We start from the raw sequence: 16,135 nt of genomic DNA, 5'->3' as shown, positions 1-16,135 counted from the left end.
TAAAGGAGCAGGCTTCAGCCTTCCAGGTGCAGAAATGGAAATGTGTACAAGGTATGGCAACGGGAAAGAGGGGCAGCGATCGCCTGCTGGAAGACCGTCACAGAGAACATAGGTCTTGATCTGGGGCTTCGAAGACGAAGTAGAGTGTTTCAAGGTGGAGGAGGTAGGACGATGGCGTGTTCTAGATAAAAAGACTAGCTATGCAAAGGGGACAGGGGACAGCTTTGGCTGGCAGCATAAATGGGGAGAGGTTGAGAATTTGGTGCACCGCCGACGTCTCAAACGGTGGAGGGCTTGGCTGAGATCCTGTCTTGAAGGACTGCATGCCCCTCAGTCAGTCCCGTCTAAGACGCTGGCTTGGGCAGGGCTGCTAGTGAGCGCCCCGTGCACCAGGATGGCTGTGATCTGGATCACAAGCGGACTAGTCAGATCTTCCGCAGTGCTTCCCAACTGAAACTTCTCTACCTAAAGGGCCCTTTCAGCCCTCTGCCTTCTCTGTGCAGACAGATCCGTGGCCGCCCAAGGCAGGCGCACCTTTAGCTTCCCCCTGTGATGAGTGTACCTCTGACAACGCGGTTCCGTTGGCATCTCGGCCGGATCGTGTGATGGGGTCCTGTTTCCTTTCCTGGAGAAGTTTCTGTTTTCCCTAAAAGTCTTATGAGTCGTTTTTGTTGTTTTCTTAGTGTTCTGTGTATTTGTCACTAAGATTCATCCCCAAATTCACCAGTCGTCTCAATCTCCTTTCAAGAAATTTGGTCATTTTTATCTGATCAAGTTCAGTATTGTATTAATCTCATCCTGACCGAATCTCTCCTAGGCCTCCCATCTGTCAGGAACTCACTGCAGGTATCACTGCCTGGGTTTCCTGGAACCTGTCTATGTCTTTCTCGTTCTAGTTTCTTGTTTTAATATAACGATTTTTATTTTTATATTATAGCTGGTTTACAGCGTTCTCTCCATTTTCTACCGTACAGCATGGTGACCCAGTTACACATACACGTATAGATTCTTTTTTCTCACATTGTCGTGCTCCATCACAAGTGACAGATAGAGTTCCTAGTAGATTTTTTCTTAAACTCATTTTGATGGTGCACTTCCTCAAGTTGCACGGGAGACACAGTTTTGAGAGCCTGGGTGTCAGAGTGCTTTATTCTGCTCTTGGACCCGAGTGAGAGCGTGGACATCATCCCGCTCCTCTAGCTTCCATCTTGCAGTGTTATTGGCGAAGAGTTAAATCATTCTGGTTCCTGAACTTTTTTGGGGTTTTTTGCTTTTTAGGGCCGCACCTGGTGCCTATGGAAGTTCCCAGACTAAGAGTTGAATCGGAGCTACCACTAAGCCTACACCACAGCACCCGAGCCGCATCTGTGGCCTACACCACAGCTCACAGCAGCACTGCACCCTTAGCCCGCTGAGCGAGGCCAGGGATCAAACCCGAATCCTCATGAATAATACTGGATTTGTTTCCACTGAGCCACTATGGGAGCTCACTTTTTTTTTTTTTTTTTTTTAATGTGACTGTGTTTTCTTTTTTGAAGCTTGAAGGATTTTCTTTCAAATTCAAAGCACCTAGTGCAGTGGTGTCCCTTGGAGTCTGTTTTCATCTCATGTCTTGCCAGCCCTTTGGGCCTCTTATTTGGAAATTTCTGTTCTTCAGTGCTGCGCATTCGTCTTGTCTTATTACCCTGATTTCTTTCCATTCACTTTCCTTCTCTTTCTAGAATTCATGTGTTGCGCCTTCTAGATGGACAATCTGATTTTCTTAGGTTTTTCCATTTCTTTGTGTAAGACATTCTCAACCATATCCTCTAGCCCTTCTATTGAGTTTTTTACTTCTTTTCTAAGCTTTCTGTTCCCGTTTCATAATCTTCTGTTTTTGTTTCGTGGATGTAGTAACTCCTCTTATCTGAGGTCGTGAATGAGTTCTGAAGTTTTCTAAACCCACCCCCCCACCCCACCCCCGCCGGAAGTCACTGCTTGCTTCAGGTTGCTTTTTGTTTTTTGGGGTTTTGGTTTTCCTAACAGAGCCTTTTCTGGGCTTACCTGGTGACATTTTCTTGTCTCTTTATGCGTTAGAGGGACTCAGCTTGTGATTGGGGGCTTGCCAACTGTGTCATTTGCTGCGGAGGCCTCTGGCTGGGCCCTCTCCTTACAGCACCCCGACAGCTTCTTCAGGCCTCTATTTATTTATCTTTTGGTCACACCCATGGCATGCAGAAGTTCCTGGGCCAGGGATCGAACCCCCGCCACAGCAGCAGCCTGAGACACTGCAGTGACAATGCCAGATCCTTAACCCACTCTGCCATGTGGGAACATCTCTTCAAATCTCTTTAGATTCTCCAGAAAAATATCTCCCACCCTCTTGCCTGGCTGCCTGTGTCCGGGGCCAAGTGAAGGGAGAAGGCTACAGTCTTTTTTTCTTTTTAGGGCCATACCTGAGGCATTTGGAGGTTCCCAGCCTAGGGGTTGAATCGAAGATGCAGCTGCCGGCCTACACCACAGCCACAGCAACTCGGGATCCTTAACCCACTGAGCAAGGCCAGGGATTGAACCTGCATCCTCATGGATGCCGGTCAGATTCGTTTCCCCTGAGCCGCCATGGGAACTCCAGAAGGCTACAACCTTGATAACTGTGGAAGAACTTACTTCCTCTGTCTTCAGAATGTTTTCCGTTGCTCCTCAGTTCAGAGATTCTGTTTCCCTTTCCAGGAGAGAAAAAACCCACGGCCTCTGGCCAAGAGCCATGAGAGGCAAAAAAAAAAAAAAGTATTTTTTAGTGCAGTGTTTTTATGGCTTTTGCCTGGATGCCCTTTAGCAGTGTTGTTTTTCAGCTTACAACTTGTTTCAGTGAAGTTTGTGGTTCCTTCTGTTTGCTACACCTTTTGTAGCCCAGCCTTGAGTTTTACTTTGTCTTAAAAGTGTCCTGAAGTTCCTGGTAGGAAGGTGGATGGAGGTTGTGAATAGTTGGTCTTCAGTCAAGAAATTGAAACGGCCAGTATGCAGAGCAAGATGTGTTTCGCTGATGATCAGAGACTTGACGCGAAAATTGTATTTCCCTACCGACTGGGAAGGGTAAGCGTGACCCTCTGAGTTACCGAGAGTGAGGGGCAGGTGTACTCGGATGTCCTGGAATAAGACTAGCTTAGCTCACTGGGAGGGTAATTTTTGCCCTGGCAGTGCCTGGTCACGCATCTTGAGTTGCATTTCTTGGAGTTTATGAAAACTGTCGATAGAGGCTGCAGTGAGCAGATGATGCTCTTCAACAGTGTTTGTAATCAGGAGAAAAAAAGGGGGATTTAATTTACGGTTGTTTTCTGCAGTGTGAAGTTGTTAACAAGTGAGGTGGGTTTGTGGGTAAAACTTGGGAAGACCTCCGTGGCGCATTTTTAAATGGAAGCTAGCAGGCAAGCGGTGACACGATGCGTGTCATGTGACCCCCCCCCTTTTTTTTGGTCTTTTTAGGGCCGCACCGAGGCCTGTGGAAGTTCCCAGGCTAGGGGTCTAATTGGAGCTGTTGCTGCCGGACTGCACCACAGCCACAGACAGCAACGCCAGACGGAGCCACGTCTGCGACCTACACCACAGCTCACGGTAACGCCGGATCCGTAACCCACTGAGTGAGGCCAGGAATCGTACCCGAGACTACGTGGTTCCTTGGCGGTTTTGTTTCCCTGTGCCACGATGGGCTGTGATCCTATGTTTACTTAAACCATAAATATATCCAGAGACGTGTAGAGAGAACAATAGTTTGGGAGATGGTTCTTGAGGAATCGTGAAGGAGTGCCAGTTTTTACCTTTCTTGTTGTAATTGTATTTTTGTCTTTTTTTTTTTTTTTTTTTTGTCTTTTGTTGTTGTTGTTGTTGCTATTTCTTGGGCCGCTCCCGCGGCATATGGAGGTTCCCAGGCTAGGGGTTGAATCGGAACTGTAGCCACCGGCCTACGCCAGAGACACAGCAACGCGGGATTCGAGTCGCGTCTGCAACCTACACCACAGCTCACGGCAACGCCGGATCGTTAACCCACTGAGCAAGGGCAGGGACCGAACCCGCGACCTCATGGTTCCTAGTTGGATTCGTTAACCACTACGCCACGACGGGAACTCCTGTAATTGTATTTTAAGGTATTTTTACGCTAAAATCACATTCCTTGATAAACCCATCACTGCAGCAAGAGGTATTAGCCTGTTCATACGACCAGTTAATAAAACTGGTGTTAGTGCTGCCCGCATGGCCTCTGCCACCTCAGGCTGTGCCATGGATGCAGGACCCTCTCAGGAGGCTTTGATGTGCCCTGAGACCCCACCACTGGGAAAGTAGGCTTCATCTAGGGCAAAGAGGCAGGAAGTTGCTGATGCAGAAGCCAGTAGTTAGTTAGCAGGTGCCATTGAGAAATTAGGATGGATCATTTCAGTAAGTTTTCTGAAAATGCTCTCAGGTTTGCCTTTTATTTATAGGAACTGATACTCCTAGACATTCCTGCTGCGGACCTTGGCAGACATGCAGCAGTGCTCGTGTCTTGGGTGTGCACAGCTGGGCCTCGGTTCTTTCTGCGAGGCAGGACAAAGGGTTGAGGTGCTTGTGCAGGGAGTTCTGCCCTGGCCTGAGAGTCAGGAGACCTGTGCTTCATCGGTCTTGTGACTTTGGGTGTTTCTTGACCTGTAGGACTTTAGCTCCTTCCTTTCAGAGATAAGAAAGGTGGCTCTGAGGTGGTTTTCTTTTTTTCTTTCTTCCTTTCCTTCCTTCCCTCCGTCTCCCACCTTGGTCAACTCAGTTTATTAGAAACTTAGTTTTTCCTCTTGGAAGGATGTCTCATGGCTGATACTCACTCATGTAGGATAGCCTATTTTGTGGTCTATTTATTTCCAGCAGGGGTTCGGCCAGGCAGTCGTGTCCCCCCCCCCCCGAACATCTGGTAATGTCTGGGGTTTGTTTGTTTATTTATTTGTTGTCTTTTTAGGGCTGCACCCACGGCATATGGACGTTCCAGGCTAGGGGTCCCATTGGAGCTGCAGCTGCCGGCCACAGCCACGTGGGATCCAAGCCTCGTCTGCGACCTACACCACAGCTCCTGGTAACGCCAGATCCTTTACCCCACCGAGCGGCCCAAGGATTGAACTCACATCCTCATGGATACCTGTCGGGTTTCTTACCGCTGAGCCACCGCAGGAACTCCTGGAAATGTTTTTGGTTGTCATGACTCGGGGGTGCTCCTGGCATCTGGTGGTGAAGGGGCCAGACGTGCTCAGCATCCTGCAGTGCCCCGGACGGCCCCGCAGGGAAGGGGCCCCCAAAGGTCAGCACGCGGGCTGAGGTGGAGAAGCCCTGCTTTCCCACCGAGCCCTGGAAGGGCTCGGGGATGGGGCGGTCGCGGGGCCTGCTGGGCTGAGCAGCTGGCCTGTGTGGCTCCCGGAGCTGGTGCTGCCCGCGGGGAGCCGGTGCTGCCCGCGCTGCTGGGATCCTCGGTCGCAGATCCTGCCGGGGCGGGGGCAGAAAGTCCGCCCGCGCCTGCTCTGCCTGGGAGCTTACGTGATCCTCAGGGTGACCCCGCCTGGGGAGGTGGTCATGTCGGGTCCCTCCTACAGGACCGGGGAAGAGCGAGGCCCAGAGGAGGCCGAGCCTCTGCTCAGTGTTTCTTAGCTCGGGCCTTCTTTCAGGGGTGCCGGTCGAGGCGCTCGGCCCTGGCGGCTCACTTAGGGTTTTGCCCGGGCCGAGGGCGTGTCATGTCCAGCGCGGGGCCGGGCCTCTGCAGCAGGGTAGATGCTCTGCCCTCGCGTCCACCCGGTCGTGCGTCCTGCTCCCTCAGAAGCCGGGTCTCTTGCCAACGCGTCCTCGGGCGCTTCTCGCCCGGCCGCGTCTGCCAGTAGGTTTCCCGGGAGGAAGTGAGCTGAGCGCTCGGCCTGCGTCGTGGGGTGTCCCCGTCTTCCTGAAGCAGCGGCCCTGCCCGGACCCCTCTCGGTTTGTCCTGCCCTCCGCACAGCAGAGGGTCCTGGTTGTGGCGGGTCCCCTTCGGGGGGTGTGTGTGTGTGTGTAGGGGACGAACGGCCAGGCCAGTGTTGAGACTGAAGAGGGAATGTTGGGGACATTCTGCAGACCTGGGTGCATTACGGCTACAGCGGGCCGCCACCTCCACTGCGAGCCAGAGCGGCCCTCCAGGCTCCGAGGGCTGGGCCGCACCTAGAAACCAGGCCGTCCGTGGCCACCCCCAGCTCGCCGCTCCTACTGCCCTCGGCGCTCTGGCCTCCGCAGGCGTCGCCTCGCGCAGCCCCTTCCAGAGGCGGGGTGCTTGATCCGCGTGTGGCTGACGTCCGGGGGCTCGCTGCGCGTGGCTTTTCTGCCAGCCACGTGGCTCGGCCGGGGCCTGCCATTGCTGGGGAAGCCCTCTTGCCGGTTTTCTGCACTGTGTCACCTTGATCAGCACGTTTGCTCTCTCTGAGCTTCTAGCATCTCGTTTTGGGGGTGGGTTGAGCTGGGACCAGATGTCTGCGGTGGAGCAGTTCTCAGCATCGCTCTACTGGGTGATGGAGGGCTCTGCGGGGCTCCTGCTCAGCGCTCCACGAGCAGGATCCACTGTCTTCAGGTCAGCCGTGCCACGGAAAGCTTCTAGACACAGTGCAGGCGGGACCCCTGGTTTCTTTCTGGAGGGAAGAAGTAATTGCAGCCAGAGGCAGTCCGAGGGTCGCGTTACACTGCCGCATAAACTGTCGCCCCTTCCAGGGGCGTTCTGGTGTGAACCTGGCAGTGACCTGGTGACGCAGCAGGTCAAGCCTACGCCTCACTTGGCCTGGGCGCCTGGAGCTGAGTGGATGTGGACGGCGAGGAAGGGTCCGTCGCAGGAGGTCACGGTGCCAGGGCTTGTGCTCCCCTTGGGGGCTCATCCTGCAGAGCCCTGGGCGTGTGGCTCCCGCGGGATGGAAGGCAGTCTCCTTGCAGGGGCCTTGGGAGCAAAGCCTGCATGGCAGCCTGGCAACCTCGCCAGCCTCGAAGGAGGTGTGCGTCCGGAGGCTCTGGAGAGAGCTGCGCTCCTGAGGAGGTTGCCTGGCGACAGCCTTGGGGCCTTGGGGCCACGACAGGGAGACCACGCCCTCCTGACGGGCCCAGCCCCTCGGTTCCTCGGAGGCCGGAGGGAAAGGGGAAACAGGAGAGTGCGGGGTCCCAGAACTTGGTTTTGAAAGGTGTCGCGTTTGGCATTTGGGGGGCTGTGTTTGAAGTTGGGGTTGAGGTGCGTGATTCCTGGGAAGTGGTTGTGCCCCTCGGGGCTCCCTTCTCCATGCCCTGTGTGTGGTTTGATTCCTTGTTGCACAGAGTTGACGACTCTTTGTCCTTTAACCGTTTTTTGGCCCTAAAAAGACCAAAAAAAATTTTTGAAAAGGGGAAAGGACGACTCCACGTAACCTCTTCCTCCTCCTCCCTAACTTGGGGTGATGACGAGCCTGTCCGCTGTGGAGTCGGAGGCCCTGCGGGGTGTGTGAGGAGCACTTGAAATCCACGGTTCCTCGCTCGCCTTCGTTCTGGCGGAGATGAGACTCCGGGAGGTGGGGTGGTAGGTGGTGACAGGTGTGGGCTCGCGGCTTTGGCCCGCTGGGGTGACCTAAGTCAGGTAGGATGTGCATTATCTGCGGCTCTGGCTTTGATCAGTGTGAAATCCGTTGGAGGAATAACAGTTTTTTCCCTCTGGAAACAAGGCTTCTGTTTCGAAGCACTGCTTGTGCTGGGAGCTGCCTCTCCGCCTGAGACCAGAGTTCTTTACTGCCTTTGTCGCCTGAGCAGTGGGCTCCGCCGCGCTCCGCTAGGACAGGCCTCCGTGGGCTTTGGGAGCCCTGGGGCCTGTCAGCGTCGCCCTGTCCTTGGTCGCTCGGGGCTTCGGGCCTCAGGTGTGCTTATCCGCAGCGATGCTGCTGACCTGGAGGGAGTGTCTGGCACCCTCCAGCCCTTGATTTCTTCCTGCTGGGGCCGCGTCGTGTGGGTCGTTGTAGGACCTCATCTTCGGGGAGGAGGTGGCGGGTGAAGCGTTGTGTCGACCTGTGTGGTGATTAGGTTCTTGAGAGCACTTGGTCTGCTGCTTTCCTGGAGGTACATTCGGGTTTTGTTTCAGCCTCTATGTTGGTTGGTTGGTTCGTTGGTTGGTTTATTTATTTATTTTTGTTTTTTTGCCTTTTCTGGGGCTGCTTCCCGCACCATATGGAGGTTCCTAGGCTAGGGGTCTAATCGGAACTGTGGCCCCCAGCCTACAGCACAGCCACAGCAACATGGGATCTGAGCTGCATCTGCAACCTACACCCTAGCTCACAGCAGCGCCGGATCCTTAACCCACTGACCGAGGCCAGGGACCGAACCCGCCACCTCATGGTTCCTCGTCGGATTTGTTCACCACTGCGCCACGACGGGAACACCCAGTCTTTTTCGTGTTTCTTTAGAACTCCGTTCAGTTATCTTCGTGTGAGTCTCTCCCTCTCTCCGAAGCCCTTGCCGATGGATAGAGTTCGGGTCTCCTCGCCTGGGCTGCGTGTCGCTGCCTCCTCGGCAGCGTCCCTACCGCCCCTCCCGCGTGGTGCGCCTTGCTCGTCTATGGGCTCTGACTTTTGCTCAGAGAACCGTCGGATTGGTGGCGAGCTCAGATGTGGCGTCTCCTGTGCTCTGCCTTCTGCGTGTGTGTCTGGAAAGCTCTGCGAGCACCTGGGGCAGCAGGGGTGCCTGTGTGGGGAGTGCTGCTGAGCGTGCCCAGGTTGTGCCAGCAGAGGCCTCCCTGACACTTTGTGATTTAAACAGTCTGCGTATTCATGAACTTGGAGAAAGGATGTGTAACAGGTTTCAGATCGTGACAGTGTTGTAAAATTGAGGTGATTTGCCATCCTTCCCATATATCAGTGTGTTTGTTTATAAATTAAGGCGTTTGCTTCTTTTAATTTCAGAAGTAGTACTGTCCTCCATTAAATTAGTTTTGTTTTGATTTAACTATCATACTTAGAAAGCACGTGGAAGTGGCATCCAGAGTACTTTTTCTGAACCACTTGCAGTTATGTTGGGCGCAGGAAACCTCACTACCCTTGGTTATTTTGTTGTGTTTCCCACAAACAAGACACTTTCCTCCTGAAGCACAATATAGCCATTAAGGCGAATGCTTTGCTGCCTTCAGACCAGTTCCCCTTCCCCGGAAGGGTCCGGTTCACAGTGGGTGTAACAGCCTTCGGGGTCTCTTTGGTATCAAACTGGAGCAAACATGGGCTCAGTCTCACCTTGGCTTTCCTGACCTCTTGACACTTCTAATGACCACAGGCAGTTATTTTGCAGAAGGTCCCTCATAGTGAGTTTGTTGTTTCCACCTGATTGGATTCAGGTTTTGCATCAGAAACAGCACAGAAGGAACAGTGGGGTCTTTGCTTTGTATCCCATGGCACATGGCTTCAGTTCGTCCCGTTACCGGCAATGGTCATTTTGATCCTTTGATGAAGGTGAGGTCGCAAGGCTTCCCCACTGTGAAGTCTTTATGATAAGAAGTATACCATTGGGGAGAAGTACTTTTTTTTTTTTTTTTTTTCTTTTTAGGGCTGCACCTGTGGCCTAGGGAAGTTTCCAGGCTAGGGGTCAAATCGGAGCTGTCAATGCCAGCCTACAGCACAGATTGCAGCAATGCCGGATCCTTTAACCCACTGAGCGAGGCCAGGAATTGAACTCGCATCCTCACGGACACTATGTCAGGTTCTTAATCCACTGAACCACAATGGGATATGCCTTCCTATCAGACTTTCAGTTTACTCGTTTTTATCCATGTAGGCTCACAGCCCCCCATTTTATCCAGTCGGTTATCATCTTTTATTGTCATTATTTATTTTGGTGCTCATGTTGTTCCATGTGTGGCCAGTGGGAGCCCCTTAAAACCAGCTCCTGTGTCCTTCCTGATAGGTTCCCCTTAATTCTGGCGCAGCAGGATGCTCTGGGTCCTTCCTGTACTTTCCTGCCTCAGACCTGACGTCAGCCTTTGCTTCAGGGAGGCCCGAAGCCTTTCATGACACTTGGTGCTCGGAGAAGCAGGATCTGGGCACCAGTTAGGTTGTTGTTGGGTGCCACTGCACCCAGACCCTTCGCAGACAGAGGTAAAGAAGTGTGTGTACCGTGTATATGCAGTGGCTGTGTGTTTATAATATACTTGTGTCTGTTTTTGTATCTTGTGTGTTGGAAGACACGCGTTCGTTCCAGAACCTGCAGTTTCTGCATGACACCACGAGGTTTGATCCCGTCTCTCCAGTTCCAGATTGGTAACGTCCTTTTCCAGCAGTGACAGTCCTAGATGCCACCGTCTTTCTGCCTCTTCAGGCTGTTACCTGAGCCATGGCTTCATTGTCGGTGACACCTGCTGTGTGGTGTGTCACTGCTTTTTCACTGGGGCGCACTTGTGTCTTCTCCAGTTCTCTGCATGTCCCAGTGTCCGGAGAGTAGCTTCCAGGAAGTGTCATCACTGAATTGGATTGTGTGTATGCCTCTTATCGCATGTTTTTGCTTTCAGTGGGGGTTGTTTTCTGGGGGCCACACATGCAGCATATGGAAATTCCCAGGCTAGAGGTCGAATGGGAGCTACAGCTGCCAGCCTACGCCACAGCTCACGGCAACACCGGATCCTTAATCCCCTGAGCCAGCCCAGGGATCGAACCCGCCTCTTCATGATTACAAGTCAGGTTTGTTAACGCTGAGCCACAGCGGGAACTCCTATTATGTGTTTTTAAATTGCCTTCTAATTTTACACATTTTCAACTTTCAGGTAGACTATTTTCCTCGCCATTTCAAAGTCTGTGTCACTTTTGTTGATCGCGTAGTATGAGGGCTGAGTGGGGATGACACATCTGTTGGTGTTTATGTGCGGTGTGTTAATTTTCTATGAGTGTGTTGCTGTGTCCTAGCCTATTCTGGAGTCTTCCGAACAGAAACTCTGTTTGTAGTCTAGCTTCTGTATTAGTCTATACTAACTTCCTAAAATGCTAAGCCTTCATTGGGTCCTGGATGGCATCTACCGTCTGTGTCATCAGGCAGCTTTTGCCTCCTCAAAACACAGGCTTTCCTCTTCCGTCTTTGGTTCCTCAAGGCTTGATTTTTTTTTTTTTTTTTCTGCCAGGTCTCTGGTCTGGCTGAAATTTATTTGGTGTGTGATGTGAGGTAGGGATCAATCTTTATAATTTTTTGAAGATGGACCCAGTTCCGTTCATTGCCTCGTCCATCCTTCCTTGCTGAGCTGGAATGGCACTTGCTTCAAACGCTAAACTCAGAAATACATGTGAGTCTGTTTCATGTATCTGCTTTCTTCTTAGAACCGCCAAGTACTAATCACTGTTGCTTCACGGTGCACTAGGTCCTCTGCTTCTGTCCTCACCCCGCCTCTGCCCTTTTTTCCCCCTCCCCTTTTTTCCAAGGTTTTCTTTTTAGGTGAATTTTGGAATCATATGTATGATATTTCTTCAAATATGTGTATGTGTACATATTTGAAAATCTACTGGGACATTGTTTCCTAGGGCTGCCTTGAAACAGCAGAAATTTACTCTCTGACATCTGGGGGCTAGAGGTCTTTGAGGTGGACAAGGCCACCTCCCTCTGGGGGCTCTAGGGGAGAAGCCGTTCTTTGCCCCTTCCAGCTTCCGCTGGCTGGTCCCGCATTGCTTGGCTTGCAGTCGGGTGGTTCCAGCCTCGGCTTCCGTCATAGAAGCTTCCTCCTCCGCACGGTGTATCTTTGCCTCTCTTTTGGGAGACTTGTAATGCCAGTTAGGACCCATCCGCATAATCCAGGGTCCTCTCTTCCAGATCTTCAGTCACATCTGGAAAGACTGTTTTCCAGGTAAGGTGACACGTAAATTCCAGATATCAGGACCGGATACCTTTGGGTGGCCATTGTCCAGCCAAACCGCAGGTGTCATTTGACATTTCCCTGGGGCTGTAGATGAACTTGGAGAAAACAGACATCCTTGTGCTGAGTTTCCTGGACGTTGGAACTTCGCCATGGTTCAGGCATCTAGTGTGTGCGTTGTTGTGCTAACACTGAACTTGCCTTCAGTTTTCCTAGCTTTTCAATATAAAGAAGGGCTTTCTGGACAGATGGTCTTCTGCAAACAGTGGCATTTGTCTCTTAATTATTTCTCCTTAGGTTACATGTTTGATGGTCTTTGACCATCGTAGACATCTTTGCTGGTTTGTTAGTTATTTTAATAGGATAATTTTAGCTTTTCACTAAATAATGATGTGTTTTACTTGTGGGAAGTGTTCTTCATATAGCCATTTCTCTCTATTCCTGATGTTACATTCCAGAGGAAGCAGGAAATAGATGCTAATAATAAGCCTCATCAATCTTTTTTTGCTTTCTTTTTTTTTAAGGGCTGCACCTGCAGCATGTGGAAGTTCCCAGGCTAGGGGTGGAATTGGAGCTGCAGCTGCCGGCCTACACCACAGCCACAGCCACGCCAGATCCGAGCCACATCTGCGACCCACACAGCTCACAGCAGCCTCATCAGTCTTTTGGGCATTTTTTTAAATGGCCGTCTGTCATTGATGTGTGTGTGTTTATTTGTCCTCCTTTGAGCTGTAATGTGAGATATATACACTACCTAATATTGAATCCTTACTGCATCCCTGAAACAGACTTACTTAGTCACGGTGTCTCATTCTTTCAAGTTTAGAATGGATTTATTGGGCTGGTATTTTTTTGTTTGTCTTTTTAGGACCATACCTGAGGCATATGGAGGTTCCCAGGCTAGGGGTCGAATCAGAGCTACAACTGCCGGCCTACACCACAGCCACAGCAACCCCAGGTCCAAGCTGCATCTGCAACCTACACCACAGCTCACAGCAATGCTGGATCCTTAACCCACTGAGCGAGGCCAGGAATTGAACCCGCAACCTCATGGTTCCTTGTCGGATTTGTTTCTGCTGTGCTGTGACGGAACTCCCGTGCTGATATTTTGTTTAAAATTTTACGTGTTTGTAAACTGACTTATAGTTGGTAATCTCTTCTCTGCAGCATGCACTCATTATTTTGGGGAGGCAAAATAATGCACTGGGGATTTTCCTCTGGGGAGCCACCCTTTCTCCCAAGTATACGCTGCGTGTTTTTGATGAAGCGGCCCAGCTGTGTGGATGGACCCTGATTGGCTGTGGGTGATGGATGTAGCCTATCCCTGTGGCTCCTGGCCTATTTTACTGGTCCCCTAACGGACTCAGAACCCAATTAATGCCAGTAAGGTACAAAAATAATTTACGGGGCCCCCCATGGGGCAGAGACACTCTTACTTCCTTGGGAGCTACCAGAAGATATAATTACTGCTATTTGTAACATTTATTCTTATTTCAGTGTTGGGCAAGGATAGTATTGTATCATTGTGAGCTTGTATTCTTTGTGTGTTAGTTCCTTGTCTTTGTCGGACTTGAAAGACTTAATTGCTCTTTAATTGCTTTTTTTTTCAGATAAACTGATTGTGGTTTTGATTGACTGAACCAGGTGTGTTTTGTTTGTTTTTGTTTTCTTTCTTTCTTTTTTTTTTTTTAGGGCCACAGTGACTTATGGAAGTTGCAAGGCTAGGGGTTGAATATGAGCTGCAGCTGCTGGCCTACACCACAGCCACAGCAACACCAGATCCAGGCTGCGTCTGCGACCTTCACCAGAGCTCATGGCAATGCCAGATCCTTAACCCTTAGCTGAGCAAGGCCGGGATTGAACCCGCATCCTCATGCATACTAGTCAGGCTCTTAACCTGCTGAGCCATGACAGGACTCCCTGATTTTTGTTTTCTGTTTCAACAGTTCTTCTTTTGTTTGTTTATTCTGTGTACTTCTTTGATTTTCTCTTTCCGTTTTGATTTTGATGCTTTAGTGCATTTATCTGCATTTTTCCTTATAAATTTGATTCATCCTCAGAGTAAAGCTTTGGTAGCGTCCTGTAGGCCTTGGTAGGTAGTGCTCTTTGATCTAAGTCTTTTTGCTAGGAAAACTTTTAAACAAACCTCAAAATAGAAGAGAATATTGATGTTTCATCCACCTACCACTTGGCTTTAACAGTTGCCAGCATTTTGCCATTTTTGTCTTTCCCTGCTTATTCCCCACTTGCCAGGCATACTTTTAATGTTGAGTTTGGGTGTCCTAAGGCAAATCCCACGCCTCATGTCACTCGTGAATACTTACTGTGTATCTTCAGTAGATGAGACCTTGAGAAATTATACATTAAAAATTAACTCTATTTTGTTAATATCACCCAGTGTCTGTTCTGTATTCAGTTTTCTTCAAATATCACAAAATGTTTGTATACTTGGTTTGTTTGAATGAAACAAACTCCAAAGAAAAGTCTCCCCACTGCATTAAAGAGGAAATCTATAAACAATTAAAAATCTATAACAATTCCTTTTTCTCTTAAAAAAAAAAAAATGCCACTCGTTTATGAAAGCAATGGGGCCATTTTTGCTGTGGGTTTTCCCACAATCTGGATTTGGTTGTTTTAACTTGCATTGGCATGTGTTGTACTTCTCTGACTCTCATATTTCCTGTAAACTAGTAACTAGGCCTAGATGCTTAACTGGTTTGGGGTTTTTGTTTGCTTTTATGTATTGATTTATTTTGCACAGTTGCCGTAGGTTGTGCTGTGGACCTCAGGCCTCCTTATGCCGGGAGGCTCGTGTCAGGCTGTCTTTCTCTTTGTGATGTTAGAGGTGACAGGTGAAGACAAGGGTCAGCAGGCTGATTCTGTCCTTTGTGAAGTTTGTCTCATGGGCTTAACAGCCATTTTCCTTGTATCCATTGTTTCATTGGTAGTTTCCTATTGCTGATGTAACAAATTGCTACAGACTTGGCTGAAATCAGTCTCCCTGGGGTTAAGTCAAGGTGTCAGCGGAGCTTCCTTCTAGAGGCGCTAGGGGAGAATCCATTTCTTGCCTTTTCCTTGTGGCCCCTTTCTCTATCTTAAAGCACATGATTTTAGGGTTCAGTTGGGACCCATCTGTATAGTCCCAGATAATCTTCCCGTCTCAGTATTTCTAACTTCATTCATTTGTAACATGCACAGATTCCAGGGCTAAGTACCTGAATATCTTTGGGGGCCATGATTTATTTAGCCTGCAGTTAGCAATCACGGAATGAAGATTTTTCTAGTTGTTTTGCTACTTGTTGGCTTTTTTGTTGTTGTTATTTCTTTGGGCCGCTCCTGCGGCATATGGAGGTTCCCAGGCTAGGGGTCGAATCGGAGCTGTAGCCACTGGCCTACGCCAGAGCCACAGCAATGCGGGATCCGAACCGCGTCTGCAACCTACACCACAGCTCACGGCAACGCCGGATCGTTAACCCACTGAGCAAGGGCAGGGACCGAACCCGCAACCTCATGGTTCCTCGTTGGATTCGTCAACCACTGAGCCACGACGGGAACTCTGCTTGTTGGCATTTTTATATCAAGAAGGTCTCCCTTATCAATTCTTGTTATTTTGAAATACAGTTTCAGCTGGAGAGAAAGGAGAAAGGAGTTCTTTCCTTTATCCACATTTAGAACACATTCCGGCTAGCAACTGCAGAAGCAGCGATGCCTCCTAGAGTTAGAAACGTGTAGATGTGTGTGTGTGATTGTGTGTCGCCCCGAAGCCGTGTTCGATGCTCATGGTGCTCCTCCAGCTTGGCTTTAAGTTCTTGGAGAGCATGGTACAGGCGGGTGTCTCTGAAGCTGGAGGCCTGATTTCTGGGACCGTCGTGTCTTCCTTTGTAGAAAAGCATTCTCTTTGGACAGGGCTGGTTCTAATTATTATTATCCCTGCCCTCCATACCTTTAGCTGTCTTGGTGTCCATAGCAAAGCTTTTGTAAACATGAGCTAAACTCGTTCTAGCTCATGGAACTTTTCTATGTAAATTGTAGGAAAAACAATACCTTCAGGTATAAGTTATTGCCTTGGGACAAACTAAGAATTGTTTTGTTCATTGTAGATTAGTCTTAGGACGGCACCCCTCCATAGCCATTGCATCCCCATCCTTCTCTTCCTGGAAATGCCCCCACGGTCAGGGCGGGGACGGGGGCCTCCAAGCCTGTGGCAGGGAACCTGCGTGTGGAGGACGGCTCTGCAGTGTGGCCTCAGAGACGTCACGGACGCCCTTCACCTGGAAGCAGTGACTGGTTTCCTTGACACCACCACCA

At 50.1% G+C, this 16,135-nt stretch overlaps 1 protein-coding gene across 7 annotated transcripts in view; it reads left to right on the top strand.

Annotated features, from left to right (window-relative positions):
- The window catches only part of HDLBP (high density lipoprotein binding protein), a 67,569-nt gene that overhangs the window by 2,972 nt on the left and 48,462 nt on the right, over window positions 1-16,135 (top strand). The gene's annotated exons all lie outside the window — the stretch shown is intronic.

Source organism: Sus scrofa, chromosome 15, assembly GCF_054392235.1.
Source record: "Sus scrofa isolate SSC_HxYL_T2T_F1_AM1 chromosome 15, Sscrofa_HxYL_maternal_Yorkshire_Landrace_v2.0, whole genome shotgun sequence".
NCBI lineage: Eukaryota > Metazoa > Chordata > Mammalia > Artiodactyla > Suidae > Sus > Sus scrofa.
This window is presented reverse-complemented; position numbering and strand designations above follow the sequence as displayed.